The sequence below is a fragment of the Pituophis catenifer genome, unplaced genomic scaffold (assembly GCF_029215685.1).
Source record: "Pituophis catenifer annectens isolate HBS135680 unplaced genomic scaffold, rPitCat1.0.hap2 SCAF_18, whole genome shotgun sequence".
Classification (NCBI taxonomy): Eukaryota; Metazoa; Chordata; class Lepidosauria; order Squamata; family Colubridae; genus Pituophis; species Pituophis catenifer.
Window position 1 is genome coordinate 7,130,912 of NW_027256898.1, and position 27,352 is coordinate 7,158,263.

Genomic DNA, 27,352 nt, shown 5'->3' on the forward strand with positions numbered 1-27,352 from the left:
TTTGCATTTGGTTTAAAAAAAACAAATTTGGCTCTAAAAAAAGATTTTGTTTCCTGGGCAGCATTTTTCCTGACCGCGGGGTCAGGCGTTTTCTTCCCCAGGCACCAAAAAGGATCGATTTTAAAAAGTGGAAGCAACACCATTTTTAGACATGGAATTTCATCCCGAAATTCATCCTGTTGTCAATTTTTGCATTTGGTTTAAAAAAAAAACAAATTTGGCTCCAAAAAACATTTTGGTTCCTGGGCAGCATTTTTCCTGACCGCGGGGTCAGGCGTTTTCTTCCCCAGGCACCAAAAAGGATCGATTTTTAAAAAGTGGAAGCAACACCATTTTTAGACATGGAATTTCATCCCGAAATTCATCCTGTTGTCAATTTTTGCATTTGGTTTAAAAAAAAAACAAATTTGGCTCCAAAAAACATTTTGGTTCCTGGGCAGCATTTTTCCTGACTGCGGGGTCAGGCGTTTTCTTCCCCAGGCACCAAAAAGGCTCGATTTTTAAAAAGTGGAAGCAACACCATTTTTAGACATGGAATTTCATCCCAAAATTCATCCTGTTGTCCATTTTTGCATTTGGTTTAAAAAAACAAATTTGGCTCCAAAAAACATTTTGGTTCCTGGGCAGCAATTTTCCTGACCACGGAGGGAGGCGTTTTCTTCCCCAGGCCCCAAAAAGGCTCGATTTTTGAAAAGTGGAAGCAACACCATTTTTAGACATGGAATTTCATCCCGAAACTCATCCTGGTGTCCATTTTTGCATTTGGTTTAAAAAAAAACAAATTTGGCTCCAAAAAACATTTTGGTTCCTGGGCAGCAATTTTCCTGACCACGGAGGGAGGCGTTTTCTTCCCCAGGCACCAAAAAGGCTCGATTTTTAAAAAGTGGAAGCAACACCATTTTTAGACATGGAATTTCATCCCAAAATTCATTCTGGTGTCCATTTTTGCATTTGGTTTAAAAAAAACAAATTTGGCTCCAAAAAAGATTTTGTTTCCTGGGCAGCATTTTTCCTGACCGCGGGGTCAGGCGTTTTCTTCCCCAGGCACCAAAAAGGATCGATTTTTAAAAAGTGGAAGCAACACCATTTTTAGACATGGAATTTCATCCCAAAATTCATTCTGGTGTCCATTTTTGCATTTGGTTTTAAAAAAACAAATTTGGCTCCAAAAAACATTTTGGTTCCTGGGCAGCATTTTTCCTGACCGCGGGGTCAGGCGTTTTCTTCCCCAGGCACCAAAAAGGATCGATTTTTAAAAAGTGGAAGCAACACCATTTTTAGACATGGAATTTCATCCCGAAATTCATCCTGTTGTCAATTTTTGCATTTGGTTTAAAAAAAAAACAAATTTGGCTCCAAAAAAGATTTTGGTTCCTGGGCAGCATTTTTCCTGACCGCTGGGGTCAGGCGTTTTCTTCCCCAGGCACCAAAAAGGATCGATTTTTAAAAAGTGGAAGCAACACCATTTTTAGACATGGAATTTCATCCCGAAACTCATCCTGGTGTCCATTTTTGCATTTGGTTTAAAAAAAAACAAATTTGGCTCCAAAAAACATTTTGGTTCCTGGGCAGCATTTTTCCTGACCGCGGGGTCAGGCGTTTTCTTCCCCAGGCACCAAAAAGGATCGATTTTTAAAAAGTGGAAGCAACACCATTTTTAGACATGGAATTTCATCCCGAAATTCATCCTGTTGTCAATTTTTGCATTTGGTTTAAAAAAAAAACAAATTTGGCTCCAAAAAAGATTTTGGTTCCTGGGCAGCATTTTTCCTGACCGCGGGGTCAGGCGTTTTCTTCCCCAGGCACCAAAAAGGATCGATTTTTAAAAAGTGGAAGCAACACCATTTTTAGACATGGAATTTCATCCCGAAACTCATCCTGGTGTCCATTTTTGCGTTTGGTTTAAAAAAAAACAAATTTGGCTCCAAAAAACATTTTGGTTCCTGGGCAGCAATTTTCCTGACCACGGAGGGAGGCGTTTTCTTCCCCAGGCACCAAAAAGGCTCGATTTTTAAAAAGTGGAAGCAACACCATTTTTAGACATGGAATTTCATCCCAAAATTCATTCTGGTGTCCATTTTTGCATTTGGTTTAAAAAAAACAAATTTGGCTCCAAAAAAGATTTTGTTTCCTGGGCAGCATTTTTCCTGACCGCGGGGTCAGGCGTTTTCTTCCCCAGGCACCAAAAAGGATCGATTTTTAAAAAGTGGAAGCAACACCATTTTTAGACATGGAATTTCATCCCAAAATTCATTCTGGTGTCCATTTTTGCATTTGGTTTAAAAAAAAAAAATTTGGCGCCAAAAAACATTTCGGTTCCTGGGCAGCTTTTTTTCCTGACCGCGGGGTCAGGCGTTTTCTTCCCCAGGCACCAAAAAGGCTCGATTTTTAAAAAGTGGAAGCAACACCATTTTTAGACATGGAATTTCATCCCGAAACTCATCCTGGTGTCCATTTTTGCATTTGGTTTAAAAAAAACAAATTTGGCTCCAAAAAACATTTTGGTTCCTGGGCAGCATTTTTCCTGACCGCGGGATCAGGCGTTTTCTTCCCCAGGCCCCAAAAAGGCTCGATTTTTGAAAAGTGGAAGCAACACCATTTTTAGACATGGAATTTCATCCCGAAACTCATCCTGGTGTCCATTTTTGCATTTGGTTTAAAAAAAAACAAATTTGGCTCCAAAAAACATTTTGGTTCCTGGGCAGCATTTTTCCTGACCGCGGGGTCAGGCGTTTTCTTCCCCAGGCACCAAAAAGGATCGATTTTTAAAAAGTGGAAGCAACACCATTTTTAGACATGGAATTTCATCCCGAAATTCATCCTGTTGTCAATTTTTGCATTTGGTTTAAAAAAAAAACAAATTTGGCTCCAAAAAAGATTTTGGTTCCTGGGCAGCATTTTTCCTGACCGCGGGGTCAGGCGTTTTCTTCCCCAGGCACCAAAAAGGATCGATTTTTAAAAAGTGGAAGCAACACCATTTTTAGACATGGAATTTCATCCCGAAACTCATCCTGGTGTCCATTTTTGCGTTTGGTTTAAAAAAAAACAAATTTGGCTCCAAAAAACATTTTGGTTCCTGGGCAGCAATTTTCCTGACCACGGAGGGAGGCGTTTTCTTCCCCAGGCACCAAAAAGGCTCGATTTTTAAAAAGTGGAAGCAACACCATTTTTAGACATGGAATTTCATCCCAAAATTCATTCTGGTGTCCATTTTTGCATTTGGTTTAAAAAAAACAAATTTGGCTCCAAAAAAGATTTTGTTTCCTGGGCAGCATTTTTCCTGACCGCGGGGTCAGGCGTTTTCTTCCCCAGGCACCAAAAAGGATCGATTTTAAAAAGTGGAAGCAACACCATTTTTAGACATGGAATTTCATCCCAAAATTCATTCTGGTGTCCATTTTTGCATTTGGTTTAAAAAAAAAAAATTTGGCGCCAAAAAACATTTCGGTTCCTGGGCAGCTTTTTTTCCTGACCGCGGGGTCAGGCGTTTTCTTCCCCAGGCACCAAAAAGGCTCGATTTTTAAAAAGTGGAAGCAACACCATTTTTAGACATGGAATTTCATCCCAAAATTCATTCTGGTGTCCATTTTTGCATTTGGTTTAAAAAAAACAAATTTGGCTCCAAAAAAGATTTTGTTTCCTGGGCAGCATTTTTCCTGACCGCGGGGTCAGGCGTTTTCTTCCCCAGGCACCAAAAAGGATCGATTTTTAAAAAGTGGAAGCAACACCATTTTTAGACATGGAATTTCATCCCAAAATTCATTCTGGTGTCCATTTTTGCATTTGGTTTAAAAAAAAAAAATTTGGCGCCAAAAAACATTTCGGTTCCTGGGCAGCTTTTTTCCTGACCGCGGGGTCAGGCGTTTTCTTCCCCAGGCACCAAAAAGGATCGATTTTTAAAAAGTGGAAGCAACACCATTTTTAGACATGGAATTTCATCCCAAAATTCATTCTGGTGTCCATTTTTGCATTTGGTTTAAAAAAAAAAAATTTGGCGCCAAAAACATTTCGGTTCCTGGGCAGCTTTTTTCCTGACCGCGGGGTCAGGCGTTTTCTTCCCCAGGCACCAAAAAGGCTCGATTTTTAAAAAGTGGAAGCAACACCATTTTTAGACATGGAATTTCATCCCAAAATTCATCCTGGTGTCCATTTTTGCATTTGGTTTAAAAAAAAAACAAATTTGGCTCCAAAAAAGATTTTGGTTCCTGGGCAGCATTTTTCCTGACCGCGGGGTCAGGCGTTTTCTTCCCCAGGCACCAAAAAGGATCGATTTTTAAAAAGTGGAAGCAACACCATTTTTAGACATGGAATTTTCATCCCAAAATTCATCCTGGTGTCCATTTTTGCATTTGGTTTAAAAAAAAAACAAATTTGGCTCCAAAAAAGATTTTGGTTCCTGGGCAGCATTTTTCCTGACCGCGGGGTCAGGCGTTTTCTTCCCCAGGCACCAAAAAGGATCGATTTTTAAAAAGTGGAAGCAACACCATTTTTAGACATGGAATTTCATCCCGAAACTCATCCTGGTGTCCATTTTTGCGTTTGGTTTAAAAAAAACAAATTTGGCTCCAAAAAACATTTTGGTTCCTGGGCAGCAATTTTCCTGACCACGGAGGGAGGCGTTTTCTTCCCCAGGCCCCAAAAAGGCTCGATTTTTGAAAAGTGGAAGCAAACACCATTTTTAGACATGGAATTTCATCCCGAAACTCATCCTGGTGTCCATTTTTGCATTTGGTTTAAAAAAAAACAAATTTGGCTCCAAAAAACATTTTGGTTCCTGGGCAGCATTTTTCCTGACCGCGGGGTCAGGCGTTTTCTTCCCCAGGCACCAAAAAGGATCGATTTTTAAAAAGTGGAAGCAACACCATTTTTAGACATGGAATTTCATCCCGAAATTCATCCTGTTGTCAATTTTTGCATTTGGTTTAAAAAAAAAAAACAAATTTGGCTCCAAAAAAAGATTTTGGTTCCTGGGCAGCATTTTTCCTGACCGCGGGGTCAGGCGTTTTCTTCCCCAGGCCCCAAAAAGGCTCGATTTTTTGAAAAGTGGAAGCAACACCATTTTTAGACATGGAATTTCATCCCGAAACTCATCCTGGTGTCCATTTTTGCGTTTGGTTTAAAAAAAAAACAAATTTGGCTCCAAAAAACATTTTGGTTCCTGGGCAGCAATTTTCCTGACCACGGAGGGAGGCGTTTTCTTCCCCAGGCACCAAAAAGGATCGATTTTTAAAAAGTGGAAGCAACACCATTTTTAGACATGGAATTTCATCCCAAAATTCATTCTGGTGTCCATTTTTGCATTTGGTTTAAAAAAAAAAATTTGGCGCCAAAAAACATTTCGGTTCCTGGGCAGCTTTTTTCCTGACCGCGGGGTCAGGCGTTTTCTTCCCCAGGCACCAAAAAGGCTCGAATTTTTAAAAAGTGGAAGCAACACCATTTTTAGACATGGAATTTCATCCCAAAATTCATCCTGGTGTCCATTTTTGCATTTGGTTTAAAAAAAAAAACAAATTTGGCTCCAAAAAAGATTTTGGTTCCTGGGGCAGCATTTTTCCTGACCGCGGGGTCAGGGCGTTTTCTTCCCCAGGCACCAAAAAGGATCGATTTTTAAAAAGTGGAAGCAACACCATTTTTAGACATGGAATTTCATCCCAAAATTCATCCTGGTGTCCATTTTTGCATTTGGTTTAAAAAAAAAAACAAATTTGGCTCCAAAAAAGATTTTGGTTCCTGGGCAGCATTTTTCCTGACCGCGGGGTCAGGCGTTTTCTTCCCCAGGCACCAAAAAGGATCGATTTTTAAAAAGTGGAAGCAACACCATTTTTAGACATGGAATTTCATCCCGAAACTCATCCTGGTGTCCATTTTTGCGTTTGGTTTAAAAAAAAACAAATTTGGCTCCAAAAAAACATTTTGGTTCCTGGGCAGCAATTTTCCTGACCACGGAGGGAGGCGTTTTCTTCCCCAGGCCCCAAAAAGGCTCGATTTTTGAAAAGTGGAAGCAACACCATTTTTAGACATGGAATTTCATCCCGAAACTCATCCTGGTGTCCATTTTTGCATTTGGTTTAAAAAAAAAACAAATTTGGCTCCAAAAAACATTTTGGTTCCTGGGCAGCATTTTTCCTGACCGCGGGGTCAGGCGTTTTCTTCCCCAGGCACCAAAAAGGATCGATTTTTAAAAAGTGGAAGCAACACCATTTTTAGACATGGAATTTCATCCCGAAATTCATCCCTGTTGTCAATTTTTGCATTTGGTTTAAAAAAAAAACAAATTTGGCTCCAAAAAAGATTTTGGTTCCTGGGCAGCATTTTTCCTGACCCGCGGGGTCAGGCGTTTTCTTCCCCAAGGCCCCAAAAAGGCTCGATTTTTGAAAAGTGGAAGCAACACCATTTTTAGACATGGAATTTCATCCCGAAACTCATCCTGGTGTCCATTTTTGCGTTTGGTTTAAAAAAAAACAAATTTGGGCTCCAAAAAACATTTTGGTTCCTGGGCAGCAATTTTCCTGACCACGGAGGGAGGCGTTTTCTTCCCCAGGCACCAAAAAGGATCGATTTTTAAAAAGTGGAAGCAACACCATTTTTAGACATGGAATTTCATCCCGAAACTCATCCTGGTGTCCATTTTTGCGTTTGGTTTAAAAAAAAACAAATTTGGCTCCAAAAAACATTTTGGTTCCTGGGCAGCAATTTTCCTGACCACGGAGGGAGGCGTTTTCTTCCCCAGGCACCAAAAAGGCTCGATTTTTAAAAAAGTGGAAGCAACACCATTTTTAGACATGGAATTTCATCCCAAAATTCATTCTGGTGTCAATTTTTGCATTTGGTTTAAAAAAAAACAAATTTGGCTCCAAAAAAGATTTTGTTTCCTGGGCAGCATTTTTCCTGACCGCCGGGGTCAGGCGTTTTCTTCCCCCAGGCACCAAAAAGGATCGATTTTTAAAAAGTGGAAGCAACACCATTTTTAGACATGGAATTTCATCCCGAAATTCATTCTGGTGTCCATTTTTGCATTTGGTTTAAAAAAAAAAAATTTGGCTCCAAAAAACATTTTGGTTCCTGGGCAGCATTTTTCCTGACCGCGGGGTCAGGCGTTTTCTTCCCACAGGCACCAAAAAGGATCGATTTTTAAAAAGTGGAAGCAACACCATTTTTAGGACATGGAATTTCATCCCGAAATTCATCCCTGTTGTCAATTTTTGCATTTGGTTTAAAAAAAAAAACAAATTTGGCTCCAAAAAAGATTTTGGTTCCTGGGCAGCATTTTTCCTGACCGCGGGGTCAGGCGTTTTCTTCCCCAGGCACCAAAAAGGATCGATTTTTAAAAAAGTGGAAGCAACCACCATTTTTAGATATGGAATTTCATCCCGAAACTCATCCAAAAAAACAAATTTGGCTCCAAAAAACATTTTGGTTCCTGGGCAGCATTTTTCCTGACCGCGGGATCAGGCGTTTTCTTCCCCAGGCCCCAAAAAGGCTCGATTTTTGAAAAGTGGAAGCAACACCATTTTTAGACATGGAATTTCATCCCGAAACTCATCCTGGTGTCCATTTTTGCATTTGGTTTAAAAAAAAACAAATTTGGCTCCAAAAAACATTTTGGTTCCTGGGCAGCATTTTTCCTGACCGCGGGGTCAGGCGTTTTCTTCCCCAGGCACCAAAAAGGATCGATTTTTAAAAAGTGGAAGCAACACCATTTTTAGACATGGAATTTCATCCCGAAATTCATCCTGTTGTCAATTTTTGCATTTGGTTTAAAAAAAAAACAAATTTGGCTCCAAAAAAGATTTTGGTTCCTGGGCAGCATTTTTCCTGACCGCGGGGTCAGGCGTTTTCTTCCCCAGGCACCAAAAAGGATCGATTTTTAAAAAGTGGAAGGAACACCATTTTTAGACATGGAATTTCATCCCGAAACTCATCCTGGTGTCCATTTTTGCGTTTGGTTTAAAAAAAAACAAATTTGGCTCCAAAAAACATTTTGGTTCCTGGGCAGCAATTTTCCTGACCACGGAGGGAGGCGTTTTCTTCCCCAGGCACCAAAAAGGCTCGATTTTTAAAAAGTGGAAGCAACACCATTTTTAGACATGGAATTTCATCCCAAAATTCATTCTGGTGTCCATTTTTGCATTTGGTTTAAAAAAAACAAATTTGGCTCCAAAAAAGATTTTGTTTCCTGGGCAGCATTTTTTCCTGACCGCGGGGTCAGGCGTTTTCTTCCCCAGGCACCCAAAAAGGATCGATTTTTAAAAAGTGGAAGCAACACCATTTTTAGACATGGAATTTCATCCCAAAATTCATTCTGGTGTCCATTTTTGCATTTGGTTTAAAAAAAAAAAAATTTGGCGCCAAAAAACATTTCGGTTCCTGGGCAGCTTTTTTCCTGACCGCGGGGGTCAGGCGTTTTCTTCCCCAGGCACCAAAAAGGCTTGATTTTTAAAAAGTGGAAGCAACACCATTTTTAGACATGGAATTTCATCCCAAAATTCATCCTGGTGTCCATTTTTGCATTTGGTTTAAAAAAAAAAACAAATTTGGCTCCAAAAAAGATTTTGGTTCCTGGGCAGCATTTTTTCCTGACCGCGGGGTCAGGCGTTTTCTTCCCCAGGCACCAAAAAGGATCGATTTTTAAAAAGTGGAAGCAACACCATTTTTAGACATGGAATTTCATCCCGAAACTCATCCTGGTGTCCATTTTTGCGTTTGGTTTAAAAAAAACAAATTTGGCTCCAAAAAACATTTTGGTTCCTGGGCAGCAATTTTCCTGACCACGGAGGGAGGCGTTTTTCTTCCCCAGGCCCCAAAAAGGCTCGATTTTTGAAAAGTGGAAGCAACACCATTTTTAGACATGGAATTTCATCCCGAAACTCATCCTGGTGTCCATTTTTGCATTTGGTTTAAAAAAAAACAAATTTGGCTCCAAAAAACATTTTGGTTCCTGGGCAGCATTTTTCCTGACCGCGGGGTCAGGCGTTTTCTTCCCCAGGCACCAAAAAGGATCGATTTTTAAAAAGTGGAAGCAACACCATTTTTAGACATGGAATTTCATCCCGAAATTCATCCTGTTGTCAATTTTTGCATTTGGTTTAAAAAAAAAACAAATTTGGCTCCAAAAAAGATTTTGGTTCCTGGGGCAGCATTTTTCCTGACCGCGGGGGTCAGGCGTTTTCTTCCCCAGGCACCAAAAAGGATCGATTTTTAAAAAGTGGAAGCAACACCATTTTTAGACATGGAATTTCATCCCGAAACTCATCCTGGTGTCCATTTTTGCATTTGGTTTAAAAAAAACAAATTTGGCTCCAAAAAACATTTTGGTTCCTGGGCAGCATTTTTCCTGACCACGGAGGGAGGCGTTTTCTTCCCCAGGCACCAAAAAGGCTCGATTTTTAAAAAGTGGAAGCAACACCATTTTTAGACATGGAATTTCATCCCAAAATTCATCCTGGTGTCCATTTTTGCATTTGGTTTAAAAAAAACAAGTTTGGCTCCAAAAAACATTTTGGTTCCTGGGCAGCATTTTTCCTGACGGCGGGGGTCAGGCGTTTTCTTCCCCAGGCACCAAAAAGGCTTGATTTTTAAAAAGTGGAAGCAACACCATTTTTAGACATGGAATTTCATCCCAAAATTCATTCTGGTGTCCATTTTTGCATTTGGTTTAAAAAAAACAAATTTGGCTCCAAAAAAACATTTTGGTTCCTGGGCAGCATTTTTCCTGACCACGGACGGAGGCGTTTTCTTCCCCAGGCACCAAAAAGGCTCGATTTTTAAAAAGTGGAAGCAACACCATTTTTAGACATGGAATTTCATCCCAAAATTCATCCTGTTGTCCATTTTTGCATTTGGTTTAAAAAAAAACAAATTTGGCTCCAAAAAAGATTTTGGTTCCTGGGCAGCATTTTGCCTGACCGCGGGGGTCAGGCGTTTTCTTCCCCAGGCACCAAAAAGGATCGATTTTTAAAAAGTGGAAGCAACACCATTTTTAGACATGGAATTTCATCCCGAAATTCATCCTGTTGTCAATATTTGCATTTGGTTTAAAAAAAAAAATAAATTTGGCTCCAAAAAACATTTTGGTTCCTGGGCAGCATTTCTCCTGACCGCGGGGGTCAGGCGTTTTTCTTCCCCAGGCACTAAATAGGATCGATTTTTAAAAAGTGGAAGCAACACCATTTTTAGACATGGAATTTCATCCCAAAATTCATTCTGGTGTCCATTTTTGCATTTGGTTTACTTGGCTCCAAAAAAGATTTTGGTTCCTGGGCAGCATTTTTCCTGACCGCGGGGTCAGGCGTTTTCTTCCCCAGGCACCAAAAAGGATCGATTTTTAAAAAGTGGAAGCAACACCATTTTTAGATATGGAATTTCATCCCAAAATTCATCCTGTTGTCAATATTTGCATTTGGTTTAAAAAAAAAAACAAATTTGGCTCCAAAAAACATTTTGGTTCCTGGGCAGCATTTTTCCTGACCGCGGGGTCAGGCGTTTTCTTCCCCAGGCACCAAAAAGGATCGATTTTTAAAAAGTGGAAGCAACACCATTTTTAGACATGGAATTTCATCCCGAAATTCATCCTGTTGTCAATTTTTGCATTTGGTTTAAAAAAAAAACAAATTTGGCTCCAAAAAACATTTTGGTTCCTGGGCAGCATATTTCCTGACCGCGGGGTCAGGCGTTTTCTTCCCCAGGCAGCAAAAAGGCTCGATTTTTAAAAAGTGGAAGCAACACCATTTTTAGACATGGAATTTCATCCCAAAATTCATCCTGGTGTCCATTTTTGCATTTGGTTTAAAAAAAAAACAAATTTGGCTCCAAAAAGATTTTGGTTCCTGGGCAGCATTTTTCCTGACCGCGGCGTCAGGCGTTTTCTTCCCCAGGCACCAAAAAGGATCGATTTTTAAAAAGTGGAAGCAACACCATTTTCAGACATGGAATTTCATCCCGAAATTCATCCTGTTGTCAATTTTTGCATTTGGTTTAAAAAAAAAACAAATTTGGCTCCAAAAAACATTTTGGTTCCTGGGCAGCATTTTTCCTGACCGCGGGGTCAGGCGTTTTCTTCCCCAGGCACCAAAAAGGCTTGATTTTTAAAAAGTGGAAGCAACACCATTTTTAGACATGGAATTTCATCCCAAAATTCATCCTGGTGTCCATTTTTGCATTTGGTTTAAAAAAAAAACAAATTTGGCTCCAAAAAAGATTTTGGTTCCTGGGCAGCATTTTTCCTGACCGCGGGGTCAGGCGTTTTCTTCCCCAGGCACCAAAAAGGATCGATTTTTAAAAAGTGGAAGCAACACCATTTTTAGACATGGAATTTCATCCCAAAATTCATTCTGGTGTCCATTTTTGCATTTGGTTTAAAAAAAACAAATTTGGCTCCAAAAAACATTTTGGTTCCTGGGCAGCATTTTTCCTGACCACGGACGGAGGCGTTTTCTTCCCCAGGCACCAAAAAGGCTCGATTTTTAAAAAGTGGAAGCAACACCATTTTTAGACATGGAATTTCATCCCAAAATTCATCCTGTTGTCCATTTTTGCATTTGGTTTAAAAAAAAACAAATTTGGCTCCAAAAAAGATTTTGGTTCCTGGGCAGCATTTTTCCTGACCGCGGGGTCAGGCGTTTTCTTCCCCAGGCACCAAAAAGGATCGATTTTTAAAAAGTGGAAGCAACACCATTTTTAGACATGGAATTTCATCCCGAAATTCATCCTGTTGTCAATATTTGCATTTGGTTTAAAAAAAAAAACAAATTTGGCTCCAAAAAAGATTTTGGTTCCTGGGCAGCATTTTTCCTGACCGCGGGGTCAGGCGTTTTCTTCCCCAGGCACCAAAAAGGATCGATTTTTAAAAAGTGGAAGCAACACCATTTTTAGACATGGAATTTCATCCCGAAATTCATCCTGTTGTCAATTTTTGCATTTGGTTTAAAAAAAAAACAAATTTGGCTCCAAAAAACATTTTGGTTCCTGGGCAGCATTTTTCCTGACCGCGGGGTCAGGCGTTTTCTTCCCCAGGCACCAAAAAGGATCGATTTTTAAAAAGTGGAAGCAACACCATTTTTAGACATGGAATTTCATCCCAAAATTCATCCTGGTGTCCATTTTTGCATTTGGTTTAAAAAAAAACAAATTTGGCTCCAAAAAGATTTTGGTTCCTGGGCAGCATTTTTCCTGACCACGGGGTCAGGCGTTTTCTTCCCCAGGCACCAAAAAGGATCGATTTTTAAAAAGTGGAAGCAACACCATTTTTAGACATGGAAATTCATCCCAAAATTCATTCTGGTGTCCATTTTTGCATTTGGTTTAAAAAAAACAAATTTGGCTCCAAAAAAGATTTTGGTTCCTGGGCAGCATTTTTCCTGACGGCGGGGTCAGGCGTTTTCTTCCCCAGGCACCAAAAAGGCTCGATTTTTAAAAAGTGGAAGCAACACCATTTTTAGACATGGAATTTCATCCCAAAATTCATTCTGGTGTCCATTTTTGCATTTGGTTTAAAAAAAAACAAATTTGGCTCCAAAAAACATTTTGGTTCCTGGGCAGCATTTTTCCTGACCACGGAGGGAGGCGTTTTCTTCCCCAGGCACCAAAAAGGCTCGATTTTTAAAAAGTGGAAGCAACACCATTTTTAGACATGGAATTTCATCCCAAAATTCATCCTGTTGTCCATTTTTGCATTTGGTTTAAAAAAAACAAATTTGGCTCCAAAAAACATTTTGGTTCCTGGGCAGCATTTTTCCTGACCACGGAGGGAGGCGTTTTCTTCCCCAGGCACCAAAAAGGCTCGATTTTTAAAAAGTGGAAGCAACACCATTTTTAGACATGGAATTTCATCCCAAAATTCATCCTGTTGTCCATTTTTGCATTTGGTTTTAAAAAAAAAAATTTGGCTCCAAAAAAGATTTTGGTTCCTGGGCAGCATTTTTCCTGACCGCGGGGTCAGGCGTTTTCTTCCCCAGGCACCAAAAAGGCTCGATTTTTAAAAAGTGGAAGCAACACCATTTTTAGACATGGAATTTCATCCCGAAATTCATCCTGTTGTCAATTTTTGCATTTGGTTTAAAAAAAAAACAAATTTGGCTCCAAAAAACATTTTGGTTCCTGGGCAGCATTTTTCCTGACCGCGGGGTCAGGCGTTTTCTTCCCCAGGCACCAAAAAGGCTCGATTTTTAAAAAGTGGAAGCAACACCATTTTTAGACATGAAATTTCATCCCAAAATTCATCCTGGTGTCCATTTTTGCATTTGGTTTAAAAAAAAACAAATTTGGCTCCAAAAAGATTTTGGTTCCTGGGCAGCATTTTTCCTGACCGCGGGGTCAGGCGTTTTCTTCCCCAGGCACCAAAAAGGATCGATTTTTAAAAAGTGGAAGCAACACCATTTTTAGACATGGAATTTCATCCCAAAATTCATTCTGGTGTCCATTTTTGCATTTGGTTTAAAAAAAACAAATTTGGATCCAAAAAACATTTTGGTTCCTGGGCAGCATTTTTCCTGACCGCGGGGTCAGGCGTTTTCTTCCCCAGGCACCAAAAAGGATCGATTTTTAAAAAGTGGAAGCAACACCATTTTTAGACATGGAATTTCATCCCAAAATTCATTCTGGTGTCCATTTTTGCATTTGGTTTAAAAAAAACAAATTTGGCTCCAAAAAACATTTTGGTTCCTGGGCAGCATTTTTCCTGACGGCGGGGTCAGGCGTTTTCTTCCCCAGGCACCAAAAAGGCTTGATTTTTAAAAAGTGGAAGCAACACCATTTTTAGACATGGAATTTCATCCCAAAATTCATTCTGGTGTCCATTTTTGCATTTGGTTTAAAAAAAACAAATTTGGCTCCAAAAAACATTTTGGTTCCTGGGCAGCATTTTTCCTGACCACGGAGGGAGGCGTTTTCTTCCCCAGGCACCAAAAAGGCTCGATTTTTAAAAAGTGGAAGCAACACCATTTTTAGACATGGAATTTCATCCCAAAATTCATCCTGGTGTCCATTTTTGCATTTGGTTTAAAAAAAAAAACAAATTTGGCTCCAAAAAAGATTTTGGTTCCTGGGCAGCATTTTTCCTGACCGCGGGGTCAGGCGTTTTCTTCCCCAGGCACCAAAAAGGATCGATTTTTAAAAAGTGGAAGCAACACCATTTTTAGACATGGAATTTCATCCCGAAATTCATCCTGTTGTCAATTTTTGCATTTGGTTTAAAAAAAAAACAAATTTGGCTCCAAAAAACATTTTGGTTCCTGGGCAGCATTTTTCCTGACGGCGGGGTCAGGCGTTTTCTTCCCCAGGCACCAAAAAGGATCGATTTTTAAAAAGTGGAAGCAACACCATTTTTAGACATGGAATTTCATCCCAAAATTCATCCTGTTGTCCATTTTTGCATTTGGTTTAAAAAAAAACAAATTTGGCTCTAAAAAAGATTTTGTTTCCTGGGCAGCATTTTTCCTGACCGCGGGGTCAGGCGTTTTCTTCCCCAGGCACCAAAAAGGATCGATTTTTAAAAAGTGGAAGCAACACCATTTTTAGACATGGAATTTCATCCCGAAATTCATCCTGTTGTCAATTTTTGCATTTGGTTTAAAAAAAAAACAAATTTGGCTCCAAAAAACATTTTGGTTCCTGGGCAGCATTTTTCCTGACCGCGGGGTCAGGCGTTTTCTTCCCCAGGCACCAAAAAGGATCGATTTTTAAAAAGTGGAAGCAACACCATTTTTAGACATGGAATTTCATCCCGAAATTCATCCTGTTGTCAATTTTTGCATTTGGTTTAAAAAAAAAACAAATTTGGCTCCAAAACACATTTTGGTTCCTGGGCAGCATTTTTCCTGACTGCGGGGTCAGGCGTTTTCTTCCCCAGGCACCAAAAAGGCTCGATTTTTAAAAAGTGGAAGCAACACCATTTTTAGACATGGAATTTCATCCCAAAATTCATCCTGGTGTCCATTTTTGCATTTGGTTTAAAAAAAAACAAATTTGGCTCCAAAAAGATTTTGGTTCCTGGGCAGCATTTTTCCTGACCGCGGGGTCAGGCGTTTTCTTCCCCAGGCACCAAAAAGGATCGATTTTTAAAAAGTGGAAGCAACACCATTTTTAGACATGGAATTTCATCCCAAAATTCATTCTGGTGTCCATTTTTGCATTTGGTTTAAAAAAAAACAAATTTGGCTCCAAAAAACATTTTGGTTCCTGGGCAGCATTTTTCCTGACGGCGGGGTCAGGCGTTTTCTTCCCCAGGCACCAAAAAGGCTTGATTTTTAAAAAGTGGAAGCAACACCATTTTTAGACATGGAATTTCATCCCAAAATTCATTCTGGTGTCCATTTTTGCATTTGGTTTAAAAAAAACAAATTTGGCTCCAAAAAACATTTTGGTTCCTGGGCAGCATTTTTCCTGACCACGGAGGGAGGCGTTTTCTTCCCCAGGCACCAAAAAGGCTCGATTTTTAAAAAGTGGAAGCAACACCATTTTTAGACATGGAATTTCATCCCAAAATTCATCCTGGTGTCCATTTTTGCATTTGGTTTAAAAAAAAAAACAAATTTGGCTCCAAAAAAGATTTTGGTTCCTGGGCAGCATTTTTCCTGACCGCGGGGTCAGGCGTTTTCTTCCCCAGGCACCAAAAAGGATCGATTTTTAAAAAGTGGAAGCAACACCATTTTTAGACATGGAATTTCATCCCGAAATTCATCCTGTTGTCAATTTTTGCATTTGGTTTAAAAAAAAAACAAATTTGGCTCCAAAAAACATTTTGGTTCCTGGGCAGCATTTTTCCTGACGGCGGGGTCAGGCGTTTTCTTCCCCAGGCACCAAAAAGGATCGATTTTTAAAAAGTGGAAGCAACACCATTTTTAGACATGGAATTTCATCCCAAAATTCATCCTGTTGTCCATTTTTGCATTTGGTTTAAAAAAAACAAATTTGGCTCTAAAAAAGATTTTGTTTCCTGGGCAGCATTTTTCCTGACCGCGGGGTCAGGCGTTTTCTTCCCCAGGCACCAAAAAGGATCGATTTTTAAAAAGTGGAAGCAACACCATTTTTAGACATGGAATTTCATCCCGAAATTCATCCTGTTGTCAATTTTTGCATTTGGTTTAAAAAAAAAACAAATTTGGCTCCAAAAAACATTTTGGTTCCTGGGCAGCATTTTTCCTGACCGCGGGGTCAGGCGTTTTCTTCCCCAGGCACCAAAAAGGATCGATTTTTAAAAAGTGGAAGCAACACCATTTTTAGACATGGAATTTCATCCCGAAATTCATCCTGTTGTCAATTTTTGCATTTGGTTTAAAAAAAAAACAAATTTGGCTCCAAAAAACATTTTGGTTCCTGGGCAGCATTTTTCCTGACTGCGGGGTCAGGCGTTTTCTTCCCCAGGCACCAAAAAGGCTCGATTTTTAAAAAGTGGAAGCAACACCATTTTTAGACATGGAATTTCATCCCAAAATTCATCCTGGTGTCCATTTTTGCATTTGGTTTAAAAAAAAAACAAATTTGGCTCCAAAAAGATTTTGGTTCCTGGGCAGCATTTTTCCTGACCGCGGGGTCAGGCGTTTTCTTCCCCAGGCACCAAAAAGGATCGATTTTTAAAAAGTGGAAGCAACACCATTTTTAGACATGGAATTTCATCCCAAAATTCATTCTGGTGTCCATTTTTGCATTTGGTTTAAAAAAAAACAAATTTGGATCCAAAAAACATTTTGGTTCCTGGGCAGCATTTTTCCTGACCGCGGGGTCAGGCATTTTCTTCCCCAGGCACCAAAAAGGATCGATTTTTAAAAAGTGGAAGCAACACCATTTTTAGACATGGAATTTCATCCCAAAATTCATCCTGTTGTCCATTTTTGCATTTGGTTTAAAAAAAACAAATTTGGCTCCAAAAAACATTTTGGTTCCTGGGCAGCATTTTTCCTGACCACGGAGGGAGGCGTTTTCTTCCCCAGGCACCAAAAAGGCTCGATTTTTAAAAAGTGGAAGCAACACCATTTTTAGACATGGAATTTCATCCCAAAATTCATCCTGTTGTCCATTTTTGCATTTGGTTTAAAAAAAGCAAATTTGGCTCCAAAAAACATTTTGGTTCCTGGGCAGCATTTTTCCTGACCGCGGGGTCAGGCGTTTTCTTCCCCAGGCACCAAAAAGGCTCGATTTTTATAAAGTGGAAGCAACACCATTTTTAGACATGGAATTTCATCCCAAAATTCATCCTGGTGTCCATTTTTGCATTTGGTTTAAAAAAAAACAAATTTGGCTCCAAAAAGATTTTGGTTCCTGGGCAGCATTTTTCCTGACCGCGGGGTCAGGCGTTTTCTTCCCCAGGCACCAAAAAGGATCGATTTTTAAAAAGTGGAAGCAACACCATTTTTAGACATGGAATTTCATCCCGAAATTCATTCTGGTGTCCATTTTTGCATTTGGTTTAAAAAAAAAACAAATTTGGCTCCAAAAAACATTTTGGTTCCTGGGCAGCATTTTTCCTGACCGCGGGGTCAGGCGTTTTCTTCCCCAGGCACCAAAACGGCTCGATTTTTAAAAAGTGGAAGCAACACCATTTTTAGACATGGAATTTCATCCCAAAATTCATCCTGGTGTCCATTTTTGCATTTGGTTTAAAAAAAAAAACAAATTTGGCTCCAAAAAACATTTTGGTTCCTGGGCAGCATTTTTCCTGACCGCGGGGTCAGGCGTTTTCTTCCCCAGGCACCAAAAAGGATCGATTTTTAAAAAGTGGAAGCAACACCATTTTTAGACATGGAATTTCATCCCAAAATTCATTCTGGTGTCCATTTTTGCATTTGGTTTAAAAAAAACAAATTTGGCTCCAAAAAACATTTTGGTTCCTGGGCAGCATTTTTCCTGACCGCGGGGTCAGGCGTTTTCTTCCCCAGGCACCAAAAAGGATCGATTTTTAAAAAGTGGAAGCAACACCATTTTTAGACATGGAATTTCATCCCGAAATTCATCCTGTTGTCCATTTTTGCATTTGGTTTAAAAAAAAACAAATTTGGCTCTAAAAAAGATTTTGGTTCCTGGGCAGCATTTTTCCTGACCGCGGGGTCAGGCGTTTTCTTCCCCAGGCACCAAAAAGGATCGATTTTTAAAAAGTGGAAGCAACACCATTTTTAGACATGGAATTTCATCCCGAAATTCATCCTGTTGTCAATTTTTGCATTTGGTTTAAAAAAAAAACAAATTTGGCTCCAAAAAACATTTTGGTTCCTGGGCAGCATTTTTCCTGACCGCGGAGTCAGGCGTTTTCTTCCCCAGGCACCAAAAAGGATCGATTTTTAAAAAGTGGAAGCAACACCATTTTTAGACATGGAATTTCATCCCAAAATTCATTCTGGTGTCCATTTTTGCATTTGGTTTAAAAAAAACAAATTTGGTTCCGAAAAACATTTTAGTTCCTGGGCAGCATTTTTCCTGACCGCGGGGTCAGGCGTTTTCTTCCCCAGGCACCAAAAAGGCTCGATTTTTAAAAAGTGGAAGCAACACCATTTTTAGACATGGAATTTCATCCCGAAATTTATCCTGGTGTCCATTTTTGCATTTGGTTTAAAAAAAAACAAATTTGGCTCCAAAAAACATTTTGGTTCCTGGGCAGCATTTTTCCTGACCGCGGGGTCAGGCGTTTTCTTCCCCAGGCACCAAAAAGGATCGATTTTTAAAAAGTGGAAGCAACACCATTTTTAGACATGGAATTTCATCCCAAAATTCATTCTGGTGTCCATTTTTGCATTTGGTTTAAAAAAAACAAATTTGGCTCCAAAAAACATTTTGGTTCCTGGGCAGCATTTTTCCTGACCGCGGGGTCAGGCGTTTTCTTCCCCAGGCACCAAAAAGGATCGATTTTTAAAAAGTGGAAGCAACACCATTTTTAGACATGGAATTTCATCCCAAAATTCATCCTGTTGTCCATTTTTGCATTTGGTTTAAAAAAAACAAATTTGGCTCTAAAAAACATTTTGGTTCCTGGGCAGCATTTTTCCTGACCGCGGGGTCAGGCGTTTTCTTCCCCAGGCACCAAAAAGGATCGATTTTTAAAAAGTGGAAGCAACACCATTTTTAGACATGGAATTTCATCCCAAAATTCATTCTGGTGTCCATTTTTGCATTTGGTTTAAAAAAAACAAATTTGGCTCCAAAAAACATTTTGGTTCCTGGGCAGCATTTTTCCTGACCGCGGGGTCAGGCGTTTTCTTCCCCAGGCACCAAAAAGGATCGATTTTTAAAAAGTGGAAGCAACACCATTTTTAGACATGGAATTTCATCCCAAAATTCATCCTGTTGTCCATTTTTGCATTTGGTTTAAAAAAAACAAATTTGGCTCTAAAAAAGATTTTGGTTCCTGGGCAGCATTTTTCCTGACCGCGGGGTCAGGCGTTTTCTTCCCCAGGCACCAAAAAGGATCGATTTTTAAAAAGTGGAAGCAACACCATTTTTAGACATGGAATTTCATCCCGAAATTCATCCTGTTGTCAATTTTTGCATTTGGTTTAAAAAAAAAACAAATTTGGCTCCAAAAAACATTTTGGTTCCTGGGCAACATTTTTCCTGACCGCGGGGTCAGGCCTTTTCTTCCCCAAGCACCAAAAAGGATCGATTTTTAAAAAGTGGAAGCAACACCATTTTTAGACATGGAATTTCATCCCAAAATTCATTCTGGTGTCCATTTTTGCATTTGGTTTAAAAAAAACAAATTTGGCTTCAAAAAACATTTTGGTTCCTGGGCAGCATTTTTCCTGACCGCGGAGTCAGGCGTTTTCTTCCCCAGGCACCAAAAAGGCTCGATTTTTAAAAAGTGGAAGCAACACCATTTTTAGACATGGAATTTCATCCCAAAATTCATTCTGGTGTCCATTTTTGCATTTGGTTTAAAAAAAACAAATTTGGTTCCGAAAAACATTTTAGTTCCTGGGCAGCATTTTTCCTGACCGCGGGGTCAGGCGTTTTCTTCCCCAGGCACCAAAAAGGCTCGATTTTTAAAAAGTGGAAGCAACACCATTTTTAGACATGGAATTTCATCCCGAAATTTATCCTGGTGTCCATTTTTGCATTTGGTTTAAAAAAAAACAAATTTGGCTCCAAAAAACATTTTGGTTCCTGGGCAGCATTTTTCCTGACCGCGGGGTCAGGCGTTTTCTTCCCCAGGCACCAAAAAGGATCGATTTTTAAAAAGTGGAAGCAACACCATTTTTAGACATGGAATTTCATCCCAAAATTCATTCTGGTGTCCATTTTTGCATTTGGTTTAAAAAAAACAAATTTGGTTCCGAAAAACATTTTAGTTCCTGGGCAGCATTTTTCCTGACCGCGGGGTCAGGCGTTTTCTTCCCCAGGCACCAAAAAGGCTCGATTTTTAAAAAGTGGAAGCAACACCATTTTTAGACATGGAATTTCATCCCGAAATTTATCCTGGTGTCCATTTTTGCATTTGGTTTAAAAAAAAACAAATTTGGCTCCAAAAAACATTTTGGTTCCTGGGCAGCATTTTTCCTGACCGCGGGGTCAGGCGTTTTCTTCCCCAGGCACCAAAAAGGATCGATTTTTAAAAAGTGGAAGCAACACCATTTTTAGACATGGAATTTCATCCCAAAATTCATTCTGGTGTCCATTTTTGCATTTGGTTTAAAAAAAACAAATTTGGCTCCAAAAAACATTTTGGTTCCTGGGCAGCATTTTTCCTCACCGCGGGGTCAGGCGTTTTCTTCCCCAGGCACCAAAAAGGATCGATTTTTAAAAAGTGGAAGCAACACCATTTTTAGACATGGAATTTCATCCCAAAATTCATTCTGGTGTCCATTTTTGCATTTGGTTTAAAAAAAACAAATTTGGCTCCAAAAAACATTTTGGTTCCTGGGCAGCATTTTTCCTGACCGCGGGGTCAGGCGTTTTCTTCCCCAGGCACCAAAAAGGCTCGATTTTTAAAAAGTGGAAGCAACACCATTTTTAGACATGGAATTTCATCCCAAAATTCATCCTGTTGTCCATTTTTGCATTTGGTTTAAAAAAAAACAAATTTGGCTCCAAAAAACATTTTGGTTCCTGGGCAGCATTTTTCCTGACCGCGGGGTCAGGCGTTTTCTTCCCCAGGCACCAAAAAGGATCGATTTTTAAAAAGTGGAAGCAACACCATTTTTAGACATGGAATTTCATCCCAAAATTCATTCTGGTGTCCATTTTTGCATTTGGTTTAAAAAAAACAAATTTGGCTCCAAAAAACATTTTGGTTCCTGGGCAGCATTTTTCCTGACCGCGGGGTCAGGCGTTTTCTTCCCCAGGCACCAAAAAGGATCGATTTTTAAAAAGTGGAAGCAACACCATTTTTAGACATGGAATTTCATCCCAAAATTCATCCTGTTGTCCATTTTTGCATTTGGTTTAAAAAAAACAAATTTGGCTCTAAAAAAGATTTTGGTTCCTGGGCAGCATTTTTCCTGACCGCGGGGTCAGGCGTTTTCTTCCCCAGGCACCAAAAAGGATCGATTTTTAAAAAGTGGAAGCAACACCATTTTTAGACATGGAATTTCATCCCGAAATTCATCCTGTTGTCAATTTTTGCATTTGGTTTAAAAAAAAAACAAATTTGGCTCCAAAAAACATTTTGGTTCCTGGGCAACATTTTTCCTGACCGCGGGGTCAGGCCTTTTCTTCCCCAAGCACCAAAAAGGATCGATTTTTAAAAAGTGGAAGCAACACCATTTTTAGACATGGAATTTCATCCCAAAATTCATTCTGGTGTCCATTTTTGCATTTGGTTTAAAAAAAACAAATTTGGCTTCAAAAAACATTTTGGTTCCTGGGCAGCATTTTTCCTGACCGCGGAGTCAGGCGTTTTCTTCCCCAGGCACCAAAAAGGCTCGATTTTTAAAAAGTGGAAGCAACACCATTTTTAGACATGGAATTTCATCCCAAAATTCATTCTGGTGTCCATTTTTGCATTTGGTTTAAAAAAAACAAATTTGGTTCCGAAAAACATTTTAGTTCCTGGGCAGCATTTTTCCTGACCGCGGGGTCAGGCGTTTTCTTCCCCAGGCACCAAAAAGGCTCGATTTTTAAAAAGTGGAAGCAACACCATTTTTAGACATGGAATTTCATCCCGAAATTTATCCTGGTGTCCATTTTTGCATTTGGTTTAAAAAAAAACAAATTTGGCTCCAAAAAACATTTTGGTTCCTGGGCAGCATTTTTCCTGACCGCGGGGGTCAGGCGTTTTCTTCCCCAGGCACCAAAAAGGATCGATTTTTAAAAAGTGGAAGCAACACCATTTTTAGACATGGAATTTCATCCCAAAATTCATTCTGGTGTCCATTTTTGCATTTGGTTTAAAAAAAACAAATTTGGTTCCGAAAAACATTTTAGTTCCTGGGCAGCATTTTTCCTGACCGCGGGGTCAGGCGTTTTCTTCCCCAGGCACCAAAAAGGCTCGATTTTTAAAAAGTGGAAGCAACACCATTTTTAGACATGGAATTTCATCCCGAAATTTATCCTGGTGTCCATTTTTGCATTTGGTTTAAAAAAAAACAAATTTGGCTCCAAAAAACATTTTGGTTCCTGGGCAGCATTTTTCCTGACCGCGGGGTCAGGCGTTTTCTTCCCCAGGCACCAAAAAGGATCGATTTTTAAAAAGTGGAAGCAACACCATTTTTAGACATGGAATTTCATCCCAAAATTCATTCTGGTGTCCATTTTTGCATTTGGTTTAAAAAAAACAAATTTGGCTCCAAAAAACATTTTGGTTCCTGGGCAGCATTTTTCCTCACCGCGGGGTCAGGCGTTTTCTTCCCCAGGCACCAAAAAGGATCGATTTTTAAAAAGTGGAAGCAACACCATTTTTAGACATGGAATTTCATCCCAAAATTCATTCTGGTGTCCATTTTTGCATTTGGTTTAAAAAAAACAAATTTGGCTCCAAAAAACATTTTGGTTCCTGGGCAGCATTTTTCCTGACCGCGGGGTCAGGCGTTTTCTTCCCCAGGCACCAAAAAGGCTCGATTTTTAAAAAGTGGAAGCAACACCATTTTTAGACATGGAATTTCATCCCAAAATTCATCCTGTTGTCCATTTTTGCATTTGGTTTAAAAAAAAACAAATTTGGCTCCAAAAAACATTTTGGTTCCTGGGCAGCATTTTTCCTGACCGCGGGGTCAGGCGTTTTCTTCCCCAGGCACCAAAAAGGATCGATTTTTAAAAAGTGGAAGCAACACCATTTTTAGACATGGAATTTCATCCCGAAACTCATCCTGGTGTCCATTTTTGCATTTGGTTTAAAAAAAACAAATTTGGCTCCAAAAAACATTTTGGTTCCTGGGCAGCATTTTTCCAGATCGCGGAGTCACGTGTTTTCTTCCCCAGGCACCAAAAAGGATCAATTTTTAAAAAGTGGAAGCAACACCATTTTTAGACATGGAATTTCACCCCGAAACTCATCCTGGTGTCTGTATTTACATTTGGTTTAAAAAAAAATTTGGCTTCAAAAAACATTTTCGTTCCTGGGCAGCATTTTTCCTGGCTGCAGAGTCAGGCGTTTTTTTCCCCACAGGGTTGCCAGGTCAGCTTCCAAAAAATAGCAGACAAGTGGGGGGGAGGGCCTCCCCGCTTCTTTTGTGAAAGCAAATTGGTCACTTTGTGGTTTTCCTTCCCCCCGCCTCCTTTTACGCAGCCCCCAACACCCCTTCCAGATTTTATGATTCCTGGTGAGCGAGTATTGTAAGACGCTGCCATTCTCCAATCGAATGTGCTTCTGCCAAGATTAATAGCATTAGGGAAGGTGGGTCCAGCTGTTGGGCTGTCTATTCTGAGCACCTCTGGCAAGCAATCTGCCAGGGATGGGAGATAGGATTGCCAGGTCTGCTTCCAAAAAATAGCGGACAAGCGGGGGGGGGGAGGTATAGTAGTAAAAAAATAAAAAAAAAATTACAATTCAATTATATATTTTCTTACAAACATTTTAACAGGTATTAAAATAATCACTTCAAAACTTTACTTAAAATTCAAAACATCAAGTATATTATAATAATATGTAAAATATTAAATTACATGTTACTTTGCTGTCGTGTGTATTTTTTATTTGACTGCGCAGCTTTGATCAATTCTTTGTGTTCAAGGAATAATTCTTTAATTTCAGTGCAACGTTGAGAAATATTAAAAAATATACAAAGTTCACTTCGAACTGATGGTACAAGCAGTCGGTTACGTTCGTCAATCCACAAATTTCCCATGACGCTGAAAATTCGTTCAACGTTTGCATTTGATACCAGAATTGATGCACAATACTGGTACAGTTTCAGTAAATGAAACTGTAATGGGAGAATAACAGTGCAAATCTCAAAGGGCCATCGGGGAGAAATACAGTGGGGTAGCATCTGCGAGCTACAAGAATCCTGACATTTTACATGGCAGGCAGTGGGTCTGGCAAGGAGGAATGGCAAGTGGCTGCTTGCCCACCCCTAGGGCAGTTTGACAAGTTCTGGGAACTCGTAAAAGCTGGGAGGTGGGGAAGGACATCCGAACGGTGTAATAAAAAGGGAAGAGAACCAACGATAACTGTGGTTGCAAATCCCGATGTGGAAACGAAACGTCTTTGCAACAGTGATGAAATCCATTTTTTTTTTTACTACTGGTTCTGTGGGCGTGGCTTGGTAGGCATGGTGTGGCTTGGTGGGCGTGGCAGGGGAAGGATACTGCAAAATTTCCATTCCCTCACCACTCCAGGGGAAGGATACTGCAAAATCTCCATTCCCACCCCACTCCAGGGGAAGGATACTGCAAAATCTCCATTCCCGGGGAAGGATACTGCAAAATCTCCATTCCCTCCCCACTCCAGGGGAAGTATACTACAAAATCTCCATTCCTCACCACTCCAGGGGGAAGGATATTGCAAAATATCCATTCCCTCCACACTCCAGGGGAAGGATATTGCAAAATCTCCATTCCCTCACTACACCAGAGGAAGGATACTGCAAAATCTCCATTCCCTCCCCACTCCAGGGGAAGGATACTGCAAAATCTCCATTCCCTCACCTCTCCAGGGGAAGGATACTGCAAAATTCCCATTCCCTCCCCACTCCCGGGGGAAAGGTTACTGCAAAATCTCCATTCCCTCCCCACTCCTGGGGGAAGGATACAGCAAAATCCCCATTCCCTCACCACTCCAGGGGGAAAGGATACTGCAAAATCTCCATTCCCACCCCACTCTGGGGCCAGTCAGAGGTGGTATTTGCCGGTTCTCCAAACTACTCAAAATTTCTGCTACCAGTTCTCTGAACTGCTCAAAATTTCCGCTACAGGTTCTCCAGAACCTGTCAGAACCTGCTGGATTTCACCCCTGCTTTGCAAGCAGCGAGGTTCACAATCCAAACCCGAGCAATAGCTGCCCAAGCTGAGCTGGATGCTATTACTATCATCATCATCATCATCATCATCATCATCATCATCATCATCATCATCATCATCAACAGTATACACAGCAAACGAGATGACCATACTGGATTTCGTATCCCAAATCACTAGTCGAACACTTATTATTAATAAAATGTTGTTGTTGTTGTTGTTGTTGTTGTTGTTGTTATTATTATTATTATTATTATTATTATTATTATTATTATTATTTAATCTTTAGTGAGATTCACAGCCTTTGAGGCTGGTTAATAGCTTAGCAGCTCGAGTCCTAACCAAGGACTTAGGAACTGTTAAGGATGTAAGCTGTTCCGAGTAAGGTAGTTTTATTATTATTATTATTATTATTATTATTATTATTATTATTATTATTATTATTATTATTGTTATTGTTATTATTGTTATTGTTATTGTTATTGTTATTCCCCCTTTTATTTTCGGCACATCAATCGCTGTGCCGTTCTCGGAGGCAGGGGAAGGTTTTTTTTCATTCTCTGGAGTGGGCGGTGAGGGAAAGTGGGAGGAAAACAGTAATTTCCTAGAGCAAAGGACTATAAGGAGGAGAGGAGGTCACCCAAGGTTGCTGGGGCATGTTGCTGATGTCCAACTCTGGCGGCTCCGGAGGCAGCACATAACTCCCCAGATGGCCCTGGCTCCCTCTCTGCCTCTGACACAGAGCCCTCGTCCAAGCCTTCCCCAGACTCCAGGACTGGCCCATGTTCCTCCCCAACCTCCTCACTGTCTGAGTCTGCTGCCAGCTCCGCAGGCTGCTGGCGGACCACAACAGGCATCCTCTGAGGTCTAGCACCTGGGTGAAAGGCTCACATCCTTTCTGTTTATTCTAAACTCTCTCCCCAAGAGTAGCTACGGTTTTCAGAGCTTGTATCATTGCCTTCCCCAACCAGGACCAACAGGGGAGTCACGATAAATATTCCTGTCCAGCTCATCTGCTCCCTATAACTACTTACAGAATACAGAATACTAGAGTTGGAAGGGACCTTGGAGGTCATCTAGTCCAACCCCCTAGTCAGGCAAGAGACTGTATACCATGTCAGACAAATGTCCAGTCTCTTCTTAAAAGGCTCCAGTGATGGAGCACCCACAATAGTTCTCTCTCTCTTTCTCTCTCTCTTCCTTCTCTCTTCTCTCTCCCTTCTCTCTCTTCCTTCTTCTCTGTCTCTCTCTCTCTGTCTCTCTCTCTCTCTCTCTCTTCCTTCTTTCTCTTCTCTCTCTCTCCCCTCTCTTCCTTCTCTCTCTATCTCTCTTCCTTCTCTCTCTGTCTCTCTGTCTCTCTGTCTCTCTGCCTGTCTCTGCCTGTCTCTCTCTCTGCTTGTTTGTCTGCCTGTCTCTGCCTGCCTGTCTGTCTCTCTCTCTGTCTCTCTCTTCCTTCCTTCTCTCTCTCTCTCTCTCTCTCTCTGGCTGTCTGTCTATCCCTGGCTGTCTCTGTCTCTCTGCCTCTCTCTTCCTTCTCTCTCTGCCTCTCTCTTCCTTCTCTCTCTGTCTCTCTGTCTCTCTCTCTCTCTGTTTGTCTCTGTCTGTCTCTGTCTCTGTCTCTCTCCTCTCTCTTCCTTCCCTCTTCCTTCTCTCTCTCTCTCTCTCACAAACACACATGGATATCAGTCGTGAAACTCTTGATGGCTTCCAGGGGAAGCTCTCCGTCTGCACAGATGGATTGGCCCTCAACTGAGTAGGCTTTCCAGCTGCCGCTATGGTTCCTGTCTTTTGGGTTGCCAAGAATCATTCGGGAAAGCTTGCTTTAAAATGTGCTGCCTTCCATGGGCAACGGGTCAGTCAGAATAGAGCTGGAAAGGACTTTGGAGGTCTTCTAGTCCAACCCTCTCCTCAGGCAGTAGACCCTGGCCTATACCATTTAAGATAGGTTGTTGTCTCTTCTTAAAAACTTCCAGTGTTGGAGCACCCACGTCTGAAGGCACTGATCAATTGTCCTCACTTAGGAAGCTTCTCCTTAGTT